We start from the raw sequence: 13328 nt of genomic DNA on the forward strand, positions 1-13328 counted from the left end.
TGTGCACTCTGGCAACCACAAGTAATGCATCTTTGGTCTGAACAACGTGGCCTTGTGTATGTCCTTAGAGATGGAACAACTAACAGCCCAAGTAGCATCCCCCATTGAGACAGAAAAGTAAACAGCAAGAGGCATAGGTGAGAGGTTTATCTGGCATACAATAGAGAAATCCAGTCAATTGTTTTCAAAAAAAACCCAAGAACCTGGTCTGTGAGGAGGGTAAGAGCAAATGGCTGCTCTGGCACAGTGAAAAACAAGCCAAAGAGAGTATAATCCATATGTATGGATACATGGGGGGCAGAGAGGGAGGAGAGACAAGAGACATAGGTGGCACAAAAGCAAATGCATATAAACCAGCAATGAAGTTTCACGTTAGTTTCAAGCTTCAAGTTAGATGTCTGTTTCTAACTATAGAGCATCCTTGTGTAAGGTTCAGCTAGTTCAACCAGAAGATGCCTTCACTCAGGTTTTCATCATGCATGGTCATCTCCAATTGTACAGTTATAGATAATCTTAATTGTTACTTTAGGACCTTGAAATCTCTGTAGTAAAAGAGTGTAAAAAATAGAATTAAAATAGTTTCAAAGTTCATGTTTCATGCATATAGGGTTTTTTGTTTACTATTTTAGGAGTCTTCCTTTCCAAAAAGCTGTTAAGCAGAGCTTAAAGAGCTGTATGGTTAAAATGAAAGATAGTGTTCATTGAAGTAAAAAAAATAAGTAGGAAGAATAAAAAATTAGAATTAGAAATAACTATGGGGTTTTTAAAATATACAGTGAATAAGAAAGCCTATATAGGTAAATTGCATTGGTAATATCAAGAAAATAACAGGCTGTTTGGAATTGTTTTCACTAGACATTGACAGTATATTGAACTACAATAATTATCTGGTATTTCAGTTCATTATAAACATGCTGGCAACTGTAAGAAAAAGAAATCAACGTCCCTCCATAAAATCCACAGACATTTGATGTAACTTTACAGTTGGGGGAATTATCTGTGGGTCATAATTTACAAAGATAAGATCAAAATGAAAATGCCAGAAAAAAAGTTTAACCTTTTTTGACATGTGAAACTCAAGGAGACCCTTTTATATTGAAAGTATTCTATAATGATGGTTTTAATTAAGCTACAAACTAAGTCAACTTTTCAGTATGCACAAGTATAAAGAAGAGTTTAAACAGCAATGCCTAAAGCTTTGTCTGTACTGCAAAAACTGTTTGACGATAATGGATGATTACTACAATTTCACAGCAGTCCACAGAAAGTCCAGAAAGCTCACTTTTACAGTTATCACTCATTTTCTAAATTTTATTTCATCACCTCAAATAGTATCATTACTTAGATGAATGAGGTGTAAAGTCCTGTGTGAATTACGAATTCTTACATACATCTGGTTAGTGTATTTTTTAAGCCTAAGTATATTCATTTAGCTGTAAATCCTGGAACTTCCCTGGAAAGCCTGCTGTGCAAACTCATGTAGCAGTTAGAAATGAGAAACAGTCAGGCACAGGCTTTGCCTGGTCTCTTCTGGCATTAACTTCCACAGCGGGGGCTCTGATTCTGAGAATGGTTTTCACAGGAAACAAGCCAGGAGTATCGTCTACTGTTCTGTGTGGTACATGGCATAGGATGGTGTGCTTTGCTTTTCTTAAAGGTAGACATTTCTAATCTATCAGATGGTTTTGTAGGTGGAGAATTTAGGTCTGTTCTGATGAGCACAAACTGCAAGTGAAGTTCACGGAGGAAAACTATATATTCTGCTGTCCATGAAAAGCACTGCTGGTGACTTCAGAGTAACCACAGAAACCCACTGGAGCACTGGATAGTTGACAGTATTGAGTATATCCCTAAGTTAATTCTTACTATTTTTTAGTTATGCAAAGCTATTTTTCTTATCTAAGATACCACAAATTAATTTCATGAAATCACACAGTTGCTAAAAATAGAATCTACCTGGGCTCAAGTGCCCTAGATCCTGTGTTATGTGACACCACTGATGCAGTCAACTCGCTGAAGGCTGGACTCTTACTTCACAACCCGAATAAGTACTCAAAACAAAGCAGAATGCTACAGGGCCTACAAAAACAATAATAGGATATTTGAAAAGACTTCTCCCTGTTCCTTTTTTGACTTCTGGTGGGGGGACTCAGGCACAGCACTTCACTGATGTATCACAGGCAGAGACACCTTTGGGTCATGCTTCTACGGTGTATGGTGCAACCCTTTATTACCCCCAAAGTAGGAAGATTTTATGACAATAAAAGCTCATGGGAACTGAAAGCAGCAGTTTGCTGGCTTTCTTGCTGCCAACTTGCAGAAATCCTTTTTCTTACAGATCTGTGACAGGTGTTGACAGCGTTTGCAGAGAGCAGCAAAAAGATCTCTAATCTAAATGTAAGCTCCAGCATAAATGCAGTCTGAGCCATCTTAGTGGTTTTGGTCTATGGTTAATCAAACAATTGTATTTGTTTTCTTCGGTAAAATTAGCAGTGCACTGGCTTGCAGAAGAAGAACTGGTTTGTTTGTATCTTCAGAATAAATCTGATGAGTAAGCTACTGGATCACAGCAGAAAACTGATTTATAAGGAACAGTCTTGACTGCTCAGCCCACTGAGTCAGTTACAGAGGTCCATACCCCAACTTTTCCTGTATTTCTTAGAGTTAAATCACACAAAACATAGTTTGTGAAAATTGCATCTGCATGTAACTAGATATGGTGTAACTCCTGGTGACTGAGAAATTACTCAGTGCCGCAACTAACTGTAAGAAACCAAGAGCTTACAGCTTTTATATTATCACTGAACAATTTTGAAAGCTTCCTTCTGCCGTAACCTTCAAAAGCATTATCAGCTTTTTTGGAGGACAGCAACTGATAATGCTTCCACATTTGAATCAAGTATCAAAATAAACAATTCTTTCCATTATACAATATTAGATACAGACAGGTTCTTCTCCTTCATTTACAGAAACTGTGCATGAATTTTGCTGAGAAATTCCAACAATAACTCCCCCAGAGGCAGCTAAGCCTCTCAACCTCAAGCTCAAAATACTAAATTTCTTGCGAACACAGTAGCCATCATTCCTCCGTAAAATTCCAGCTTCCTGCCTCTCACTTCCACAGCCCTATACATTATCAAGGCAGAGGTAAAAGTACCAGCACCATTCAATGGATCAGCAGGACTGAAAAAGCCAAGAGCCAGCACATGATTTGCATGTGCACCCATTACTGGTGCAAAAGGCAATAATCCTGTCTGAATTCCACAACCCTAATAATCTTGGTTTTTCTCCCTTGATAATTCACATTCATCCAACATCCTTCTCTGCAATTTAGCTCTTTATTTAGCTCACAAAGTAGGCATTATCCTAAGTAGTTAGAGAATTCATCTTTCGGTGTCAGTGCCAGTTACGCCGGCAACAAACCTTTGAAGGGAAACCTTGTTTTCATCTGGTAACTCAAAATAGGACTAAAGGGTCAACTGGAAAGCAAATGCAAAAAGGCAGCTCTTAAGCCTGAAAAATGTTCAACAAATGGCCTGTCTTCATTTGCAGAGTTCAAAAGTCTAAGAGAGAGAATTTTTTTTTTGTTAATTTACTATGTCACATGACTGGGGGGAAAACCCCTAAAAAGTGGCACGCTAGCTGCTCCCTTAAAAAAATAGATGCAACAGCGTTGCATTCAAGAAGCACTTGGGAGAAGCCTCAAGAATGTAGATGATAAAATCCTGACCAAATTTAAATAAGAAGAAACCACACAGTCTAATTACAAGCACTAGAAACAATGACAAAAGTTTTAAGTCTACTCTGTCTGAGACACATCTGTGTACATACACACACAAATGGTGTATCTCACACTTCCCCTGCAGTGAGACCTATGTGTGCTATATTTGCTGAGTTTAGACAAAGTAGTCCTGTGACCAAGCAGTATAAACACGGAATTAAAAATGGGTCCTATGGCAAAGGAAAAAGGCAAAACAACTCATGTAAGAGTTATCCAAGACTCTGCCTGCTGACTTGCAGAGCAGTGGCGCTTTCTGCAGAAACAACATGTGAGTCTCCATAAATACATGAAAGTGGAACAGATTTTGACTATCTTCTGCCAAGGTCGCGAATGAGACCTTTGCTTGATTTGGACCACCTGAAGCAAAATCCCCAAGAATGAGGAAAAAAACCCCCACACTCCTCTGATGACAATGGATTTACTACAATTATGTTTTGTGCAAGGCAGAATGAGCTGATAGCAAGGCAGTGCAGTGGTATAATGAGCTCCACATGACAGCAGCACACAGCATGGGATTCATCTGACAAAAGATGGATACTGTCCACCATGTCACCATCCCAGAAAAACCACGTAGAAAAGCTGATACTTTTAGACAGTTCATGTCACTAGAAACTAAAATTATAAATCAGGCCAGGTGAACTGCACCCAAATACCTATTTCCCCCCACTGGCTATTTAAGGGAGCACAGGATGACTGCCTTCCATGACATATCCATAGCACAGCACAGTCTCTAATGCCAGGGGACATAATGCCCACTCCAAAGCCAGAGTCAGCATGGGTTCACCTCAGGAAACAGAAATCCTGGTATTGCTTCTGAAATCCTCTTGAAATATAAACTCAAAGCTCAAATGGATATTATTCTTTTAACTGGCTTACAAGGATGATATAAATACATTCCTGACTGTATATATACAGGACATGGGAATTTCAAAACAAGCCACAACTCCAGAAATGCCATTTACATTCATTCTCATTCTGGATACATCAGATACTTCAGATAATTATGGCAAACAATTGAAGATAACTGCCAGACCTGTAAATTTGTCTTGGCTTTGTTTTTTTGTTGAGAGAAGTTAGTTTGAAAGACTGGAGTTTCATATTAATAGTTATCAAAAGTACTTGGAAAAATACAACATAATTTAAAAATTGCTTTGTCTAGAGAAAATAGCTTTAGTCAGTGAGCAGCACTGCAATTACTGACCAAGCATGCATAGGTCAATATTGCTCAGCAGAAATACTAACTGCTATTTTTTATTCTAATTTGCATTTATAAAAATAGAATCAGGACTTGCAGTTATTTGTTTCACAAGTCTTGGAATAATGCACACACAATATTTACCATTTTGGCATAACCTTCTTCTACTGAAATTAATCAAGTGACGCTGATTTCAACGGAAAAAAAGGACCAGTTCATGTTTGCAATACCATCTACTGTGTATTACTGTTTCCACAAGCAAATAATGGAGGACATGTGATGCTTTTATTTCAACTGCTTGGATTTTTTCTCTCTGAAGTGCATTAGGATAAAATTAGTGAGCTATATTTCTACCCACTTGTGATTAGCAATAAATACTCGCTCTTGTAGCCTGGTGCACTTTTCCCCTGTGAAATCTAATCAACACCCACTTTTAAAAATTCAGATATGAAGATACATATTTCTTCTTGTGTAGAAAAAGAACAAGGTAAGATGATACAATACAATGTATGATAACAGCTATGGGTCTTTAGGGTGGGGAAAAAAATTACCAATGAAGGGATGTCTACTCAATCATGAAAAGAAAACATTTAATATTTCTCCTGGTTCAGGAATTAGGGAGGTAGAGGGAAAGTATGCCGTGGAAAATGCTTTGGTTCTACTGAGCACAAGCAGAAGGGATTCGGCTTCCAGTTTTGAAAGCCCTGAACTCTTTCTTACCTTGACGTAAGTCAAGGTGGTTACTAGGGAGATATCAAGGAGGATGTTGGCTCCTTCATTCTTCCTCTAAGAATCCAGTACTGGCTTATCCTGGAAAATTGTGAATTAGAGTAGCTAAGACCCTAGGCTGATTCCATAAGGCTAGCTCATGAAAAGAATGACCAGTGGTTTTTTTACTTAATACTGTTAATTTCTATTTTCTACTGAGTCTGCTTCTAAAATACCATTCTTCTTAGGCATTTTTCCCAATCAGAAGAAAATTTGTGCTTCTGATTGACCTTCCAACTGATTTTTGGTGAATATCCATTTATTTTGTTCTTGACTGGAACTGATTTGTCTATGTGACAGACAAACATACGTAATAGATAAACATATTTCTGTAAATTTGATAAACATATTTCTGTAAATTTGATTGCAAGCCTGTGACAAGACCCCAAACTAACACTTACAGTGTTATATATTATATAAAACTATATCCCATAAACCTTAAGAAAATCCCAGGGTAGCTAGGACAGAACTTCTGCTACAGGTGGTAAAAGCAGTGCTGCAAGGACCAACTTCTTTACACTACATCTCTGGTATTAATCCTGCACTCTGGTGCAGTATTATTAAAACCTGGCTGGGTGGAAATCAATTCAATATGTTTGTGTCTAGGAAGAGAAAGAAACTGGTTAGAGAATACCTTAGAAACACACCAGAGATGCACGGAAGACATGTTTATGTATACAAGTTCTGGATTCTTAACATGAACAGGTAAGTCTAAGGCAAACTTTTGCCAGTGTGAACTGATGAATCAAAGGCATACTCAGTTTCCATTGGGGAGATGCTTCTTTTCCATGCAAACACTTCCTGCTTTGACCTGCTTCTTTGAAAGTTTGTTTTAGACTACTGAACAACTTCCTTCTTGTTGTTCCTTTAAACTCAAGCCTCTGTCAGTGTTACCCCTGCTAAGAAAGCAGTTTATTGGAAAATAGCCTAGACTGGATTCAGTGCAGTCTCCCTCTCTCATGATACTAACTCATACCGTGGGCACAAATCAACCTGTGAAAAAAAGAGGAAATATTTTGTTCTCTCTCTCTCTCCCTAGAGGTCTGAGGCAAATTGCATAGGAGGTGAAGAAAACACTTTTGTCTTCTTGTTGCTATTTACCTTTTATCAAAAGAGCCTCACTCTTAGTCAATGAAAAAAAGCTAGAAAGATCTGAGCTTATCCAAAAGCAAAATGGATTTTGTTTGTGATACTTTTGAAACAATTACTTTTCAGGAAAGCCAGTTTTGGAAGAGTTCCAATATCCCATTAAATGCTCTTATTTTTAATCTAAATGTTTTCCTTACATATTACAAAGAAAGTTTAATGGTCATAAAACACTTGTGGATCAATTTAATAACTGAATTTACTAATTGAAAGTATTATTTTGAATGAATAAGATATTTATTTCACTCTATTAAAATACTTTCTTCAAAATTTGCTCTTTCATTTTGTTTCTTAATGAAAGATCTATTGTCTTAATTGTTACCTACTAAAACCTGTTGGTTTCCAATTAGCCACAACTTTTTGGCACTACTTGGTGCTAACTAGAAAGCTACAAAAATTATACATATTTACACACACACAGATACTACATATAAATGAAAACATATCTACAGAGCTTTATATCAGAAAACGCATTCATTTGCTGACATTTTGCATTTTAATTTATAAAACAGTGAAGCTAATGTGTGTCAAACTGCATTAAGATGAAAACTAAAATCACAAAATGTAGAAAATAATGTTCCAATAATAGTTATGTACATTTATCGGATTCCTGGATTCATACATACGCAGTCTCCTCCCTCCCCACAACTATCTCCAGTTTAGGAAAATTATTTAAAAATCAAAAATAAGTCATATTTTCAGCTAAATGAGCTAAAAGTCCTGGTGATCATATATATAAGGAATTTAAGATTGAGAGACTTGTTTTTATATGTAAAATTGGACAGAATGCAACTGTGTTTCAATTCTACATGAATCTCTGTAGTTCTTGAACTGAGCAAGCCAAAAATACTATTTCTTTACCCACAGAACACACTAGAGACTACTACAGAGAGGTTAAGCCAGAAGTTTTCACATTTGATTATATGTCAAACATTCTGGCTATAAAATTTGTAGCACTTAGAAATTTTTGAAATTAAAGAGTGTATAATGGTAAATATTGACTGATATGCCATAATTTTAAACAGGAAGTACTGCCTTGAAGAAAAAAAACTCCCTTACTTGAATAAAGTGGACAAAACTGACTCAAATGTTATACACCAGAACACATAAACATATTATATTCACCTTCTGAAAAAGATGGGGGTATGGTATGTGTGATATGAATCCTACCCCTTCCTGGATTTCCAGCACTGTACTGGTCAGAGCCAAGGAGCCATACAATTGTTTCTCTGTAGTCGCTGGTGTCAGGAATCACCTACTTTTTAGAACAGCCCTAAAATAAAAGTAGGCAAATTGGGTCACAACAGCCAAGCTCTGTGTGAGACAGCAGATTCTGTATTTGGTCCTGAGCCACACAAGACCTGGTCATTCTAAATTTGTCTCACTTAGCATTTCATCATCTTTTGTCCCCAGAAACAGAGCTGTTTCCTGGAAGAAGACCTCCCTGGTTTTCTGACCATCTTGTATTTCAGTCAGAGCCAAATACACATTCAGTATCAACCACAGAAAAAAAGAGTGATTCCTCATGGAACCAGGGTGATGTCAAAAAAGGTTATGAAAATAAGCACAACATTCTTCCAGTCTATGCATAAGGAACCCTACTATGTATAGAGAAAAATGTACTAACCAGAAAATAATTCTAACTCAATTTTCCATGAAAATGCAAGCGACTTTTTTTCCTGAAGTTTGTTTAAATGCTAAAAAGTCCTAACTTCAGAATAAATTTAAGTTTACTGAAAAATGGGAAAAGCTGAAGACACTCTCTTGACACAAACTGTCTTTTTGTTAGTGAGTATTTCCATTAATGTACTGGGTATTAATGTAGTGGGTATTTCCAGGTATTATGTTAAGATGCTACTAGAAAAGGACGATAAGCCTTAACCCCTTTTTCATGTATGATTCTGACTCTATCAGCTATTCCTGAAATAGAATTTGGGCAAACTATATTCCTCTTGTACTCCATCAAGGCCAGCTTTCTGTCTGACATTGCATTTTCTCCCACAGAATTTTGTTTTCCTAAGACCATTTTTGCACAAAAACACCTCACTTCTGCAGCCAAAGACTAACTTTTTTAAAAAAAAAAAAATTATCAGAACTGTTAATAATATTCCACCAAATTTTCTGTCTAGATTGAGGAGTCCTCATTCCTGACACAATCTCAATTCAGTTGGAAATTAATCAAGGAGAAATAATCCTACAATGCTGTCAAACAATGATGGTTGAAGCACTCAGTTTCCAACATGATGCTTCATCTTCACATGGTCCAGTATGTAAAAGGAGTTAAATTTTAACCATGCGCAAGCACGATGAGAATTTGCATATGGCCACTTACATCTTCAAACCAGAGCACCAGCTCCCCACACTGACTGCAGATCTCAGAGGTCCTCCTTCTGTCTGCTTCTATGATGGCAAGAAAATATTCATCTTTTTTGTTCCACAGACTCCAACTGTAATCTCACAAAATGTCTTTTTTTTCCATAAACAAAGCCAAAAATAACTTCTTAGTCATTTGATTGTGAACAGAAAAGCCTTTTATCAAAGCACTGCACCACTGCTGACAGAAAAGGCAGTAATAATCACCCTCCCCAAACACATGACCTAGAAGGACATATGGTCCTTACCAGGGCCATAAAAATCCAGCTAAGGGGAACTGCACTGCTTGCTCAATTCTCAACTGGTTTTATAAATCTGTAACAAGTCTGTTCTAATACAGCTATAACAATTGCATTTAGATAATCTGTCTAATTAGACATAACCAGGAATACCATATGGATACAGCACAAACCCTCCCACAACACATTATGCTAAGAAGCAAGGATTTGGGGGTTATGCTGATTATTTAATGCCTCTCAGAGGCAGGAAGCCACAGTGAACAGACATATCAAATGGCAAATAACCCCACAGCAGCCAAATGCTGGCAGTGGTAACCCCGCCAGCACCTGCAGAAAGGGCAACAAATCCCCAGCCTTCTGGGCTACCCCTTCAGAACCAAACCACTTGTAAACATTTCAAACTACTTAACTGTGACAGTCATACCTACCTCAAATCTCACACTCATGAGAGTGTAACATCACTGGTTATGTGAGTCTGCTGCACACGCTCAAAGGAACTGCCTCAGCTATCGAAGACCTCATGTTCAGTAAGATTGATTTCAAATAAACAGCTCTCTGTGTTGCTGGGAAGTGGGGGGAACTGAAATACTATCATATTTTCTGTTATTACGGGCACATATCACATAGCACAGCAGGACCCAATTAGTGTTAGTATGACATTAATGATTATTAATGCCAATTTGTTTGGACAAAATTGGACCTCTTGCAAGGATCTGATCCATTCATTAATTCCCAGTTTTCAGGATACCTTCCAGAGGCAAAGCAAAGTGCTTTTGTCATTGCAAACATTAAAAAGGCACATATAATATATTTTGTTCTTGGATGCTGCAGTTAACTGAAATTATATGTCTCAAGCAATCAGACCACAAAACCAGGATGCTCACTATGAAAGCAGCCCAGAATAAGGGGTGCAAAAGCAGACAGTTCTCAATTTGAAATGATAAGCTGGAGCTGGTGAGGCATATTTCATACACAGCAACAGCTTCTGACTTCAGTCAGTGACTGTCTCTTGCAGGGTCAACTGGAAAAAGTATTTTTGGCTCTTTGGTCAAAGAGAGTTATTTCCAAGATGAACAAGATAAACGCTCCAACTGTTTGTGGACACATAGGAAGTAAAAATACCTGGGATAATAAAGGACTAGATTTTTAAAATGAGGAAAGATGGTAATAGTTTCCCACCTGTACAATAGCTCTGTACTAAGACCACTCATGGAAGATTATGGATGCTAAGCCTGAGCTTCACCAAAGTCAGAATCCCCTATCTGTCTGCAGAGGCAACAGTATCACAGAATCATAGAACAGTTTGGTTGGGAGGGACCTTTAAAGATCCCTGTAAGGGAAATCTTCAATTAGATCTGGTTGCTCAGTGTCCCTCCAACCTGACCTTGAATCTTTCCAAGGATGGGGCATCTACCACTTCTCTGTGCAACCTGTTCCAGTGTTTCACCACTTGCATCAGAAAAGAATTATTCCTTATATCTAGTGTGAATCTACAATCTTTTAGTTTAAAACCATTACCTCTTGTCCTATCACAAAAGTCCCTACTAAAATCATCTGGAGCAGCTCCATATTCCACAAAACGCTTAAAAATTACTGATAAACACAACAATAGATCTCCCCGAGAAACAGGACATGGCTGTTCCCACGAAATACAATAACAAGCATGAAATGCTAAGGTATGCTGAATAGATGGAGATCATCCCCCAAAATGCTTTGTAAATTTATAGCTTGAAGTTCACTCGAGGAAAATAAAAAGATGAAAGTGTGGCTAACCAAAGACACAACCACTTCTCCTTAGTAACTTCCTGAATCTAAAGCCAACCACACTGTATGATTAAACAGCTCACCTAGTCCAGTCAGTACAAGTCAATACTTATAATGCTGTGGTTAGGGAGCCCAAAAAAAAGACTTATCAAACTTTGAACTTTTGGAAACATCACAGACAGTGTGTTTAATAAATATATACACACACAAGGAAGTATTATAGGTAAAACCTGAAAAAAATGTAAAAGCAAACTAATACATCAAAAGTATATAGAAAACATAGTTACTTCAGAGAATAAAAAAAAAAGAAAAGAAAAATCAACATTTAACCAGTGATAATTATAGTTTTTATCAAAGATAAAGTCCTTGCTGAAAATATGGGAAGAAATTCTGTTTGCAGTCATACCATTCTAAGCAGAGACACTGCTTTGAAAAGTAAAAGTTGAAGCATTAAGTTAGAGGTATAAAACTCACCACTTTTGGTATGTGACCATGTTGCATGTAGCCTGAGCATGTCCTCTAACTAGAATTTTTCTTTGCCTATGTGGTGATAGTTCCTTAAAATAAGTAAAATAAAAGATTATCACCAATACACAAGTCTTTGTTACTGCACTGGCTATTCTGTGTGGGTTTTTTTCCCCCTCCTTTGAATAAAGGAGGGAGAAAAGAGGAAGAAAAACGAAAAAAAAACCCTATTCTTGCTGCTTGCTTGCAGAGAAATGCGTACTCCAGATTGGAGAGTGAACTCGGAGTTGTTTTGATTTTAATACTTAATTCATTAGTAATGGAAAAACTTCACATCATAGTAAAGGAATAATCTGGTGAATTTCTCAACTTGCAGGACATTGGTTTTGATAATTTGCCAAGCAGAGTGGAAGATTTATTATGCAGAGTATGCCAGAATGGCAAAGGGCTTCTCACGCTGTAGGGCCACAAAACAATCGTTTTATGGGACTGAATTTACTGGTTCTTATGCTTTATTGCCCTATAGTGCCACACAAAAAACATTAAGTCTGCTGCAGGTCTGGTATTGCATCGCAACAGGCTGAGAAATCAGCTGGGATGTTTCACTTGGTTCTTTCAGGTTACCAAATCACCTTTCAGTTCAATACATGTCCAAACACTTTTGCCAACCAGATGGCCAGTCATTCAACACACACTTTTGCTATCGCTGTTTTGTTACTTTGTTATGAGGAAAAATAAAAATATTTCTCCTTGAAGGTAGATTAGTTTCACTGTCTTTGGATATAGTACAGGTGATATACCTATGTCTACTTTTATACAAAGTTTATTTTTAAAATTCAGATATTTTCTGCAAAATATAGGCATGTCATAGAAGAAGACAGCTGTCTTTATTTCAACTTCAAAGTTCACCTTGCAATTACAAACAGAACAAAACATATTCCTTTTTTTAAAATTTTTTTTAAGCACCAACTTTTATATATATGTAGTTGAGGTCTAATTTGTTGGTCAAAATATTTCTAGAGTGGAAGAAAAATTCCAGTTCTAAAAATATCTAGTATACTATCTAATGTTATCAGGAAAACACACATTTTGTAGTTCGTCAGTGGGACACAGCACCATGAGTAAGAAGCAGCTCTGACACTGATGGAAAAAGATAAAATAACCAAAACTTGTTTCTTAAGCATAGTAATATACCTAGAATGACATATCTCTATTCTCATTTGTAGGTTAACAAGTGTATAGTTATTTTTCCTAGTTCTTATACAGTAGCCCCTGATGCCTTTTTTTTCAGTTAAGAAAAAAATGTACATGCTCAGATACAGCAAATAAACTTGAAGCCCAGACTGTTGTCATGGCTACTCTGAGACATCCTAGTATATAAAGTATCTTACAGGTGATTTTCATTTTTGTTTTAAAAATTATTCATTTGTTTACAAAGTTAAAATTCTTTACTACTGCACGCTTAGGCGCCAATACATCCATAATTTAGTGGCTACTGTTTTTCCAAGTAATTTAGTTTTAATGGCCTCCATGCAGTGGAAAATGTGGTATCATAAGGGTTTCCAGAGCAATTCCAAGCAAGAAACAGCGAAGTGTT

Source organism: Corvus brachyrhynchos, unplaced genomic scaffold (assembly GCF_000691975.1).
Source record: "Corvus brachyrhynchos isolate BGI_N302 unplaced genomic scaffold, ASM69197v1 scaffold136, whole genome shotgun sequence".
Lineage (NCBI taxonomy): Eukaryota > Metazoa > Chordata > Aves > Passeriformes > Corvidae > Corvus > Corvus brachyrhynchos.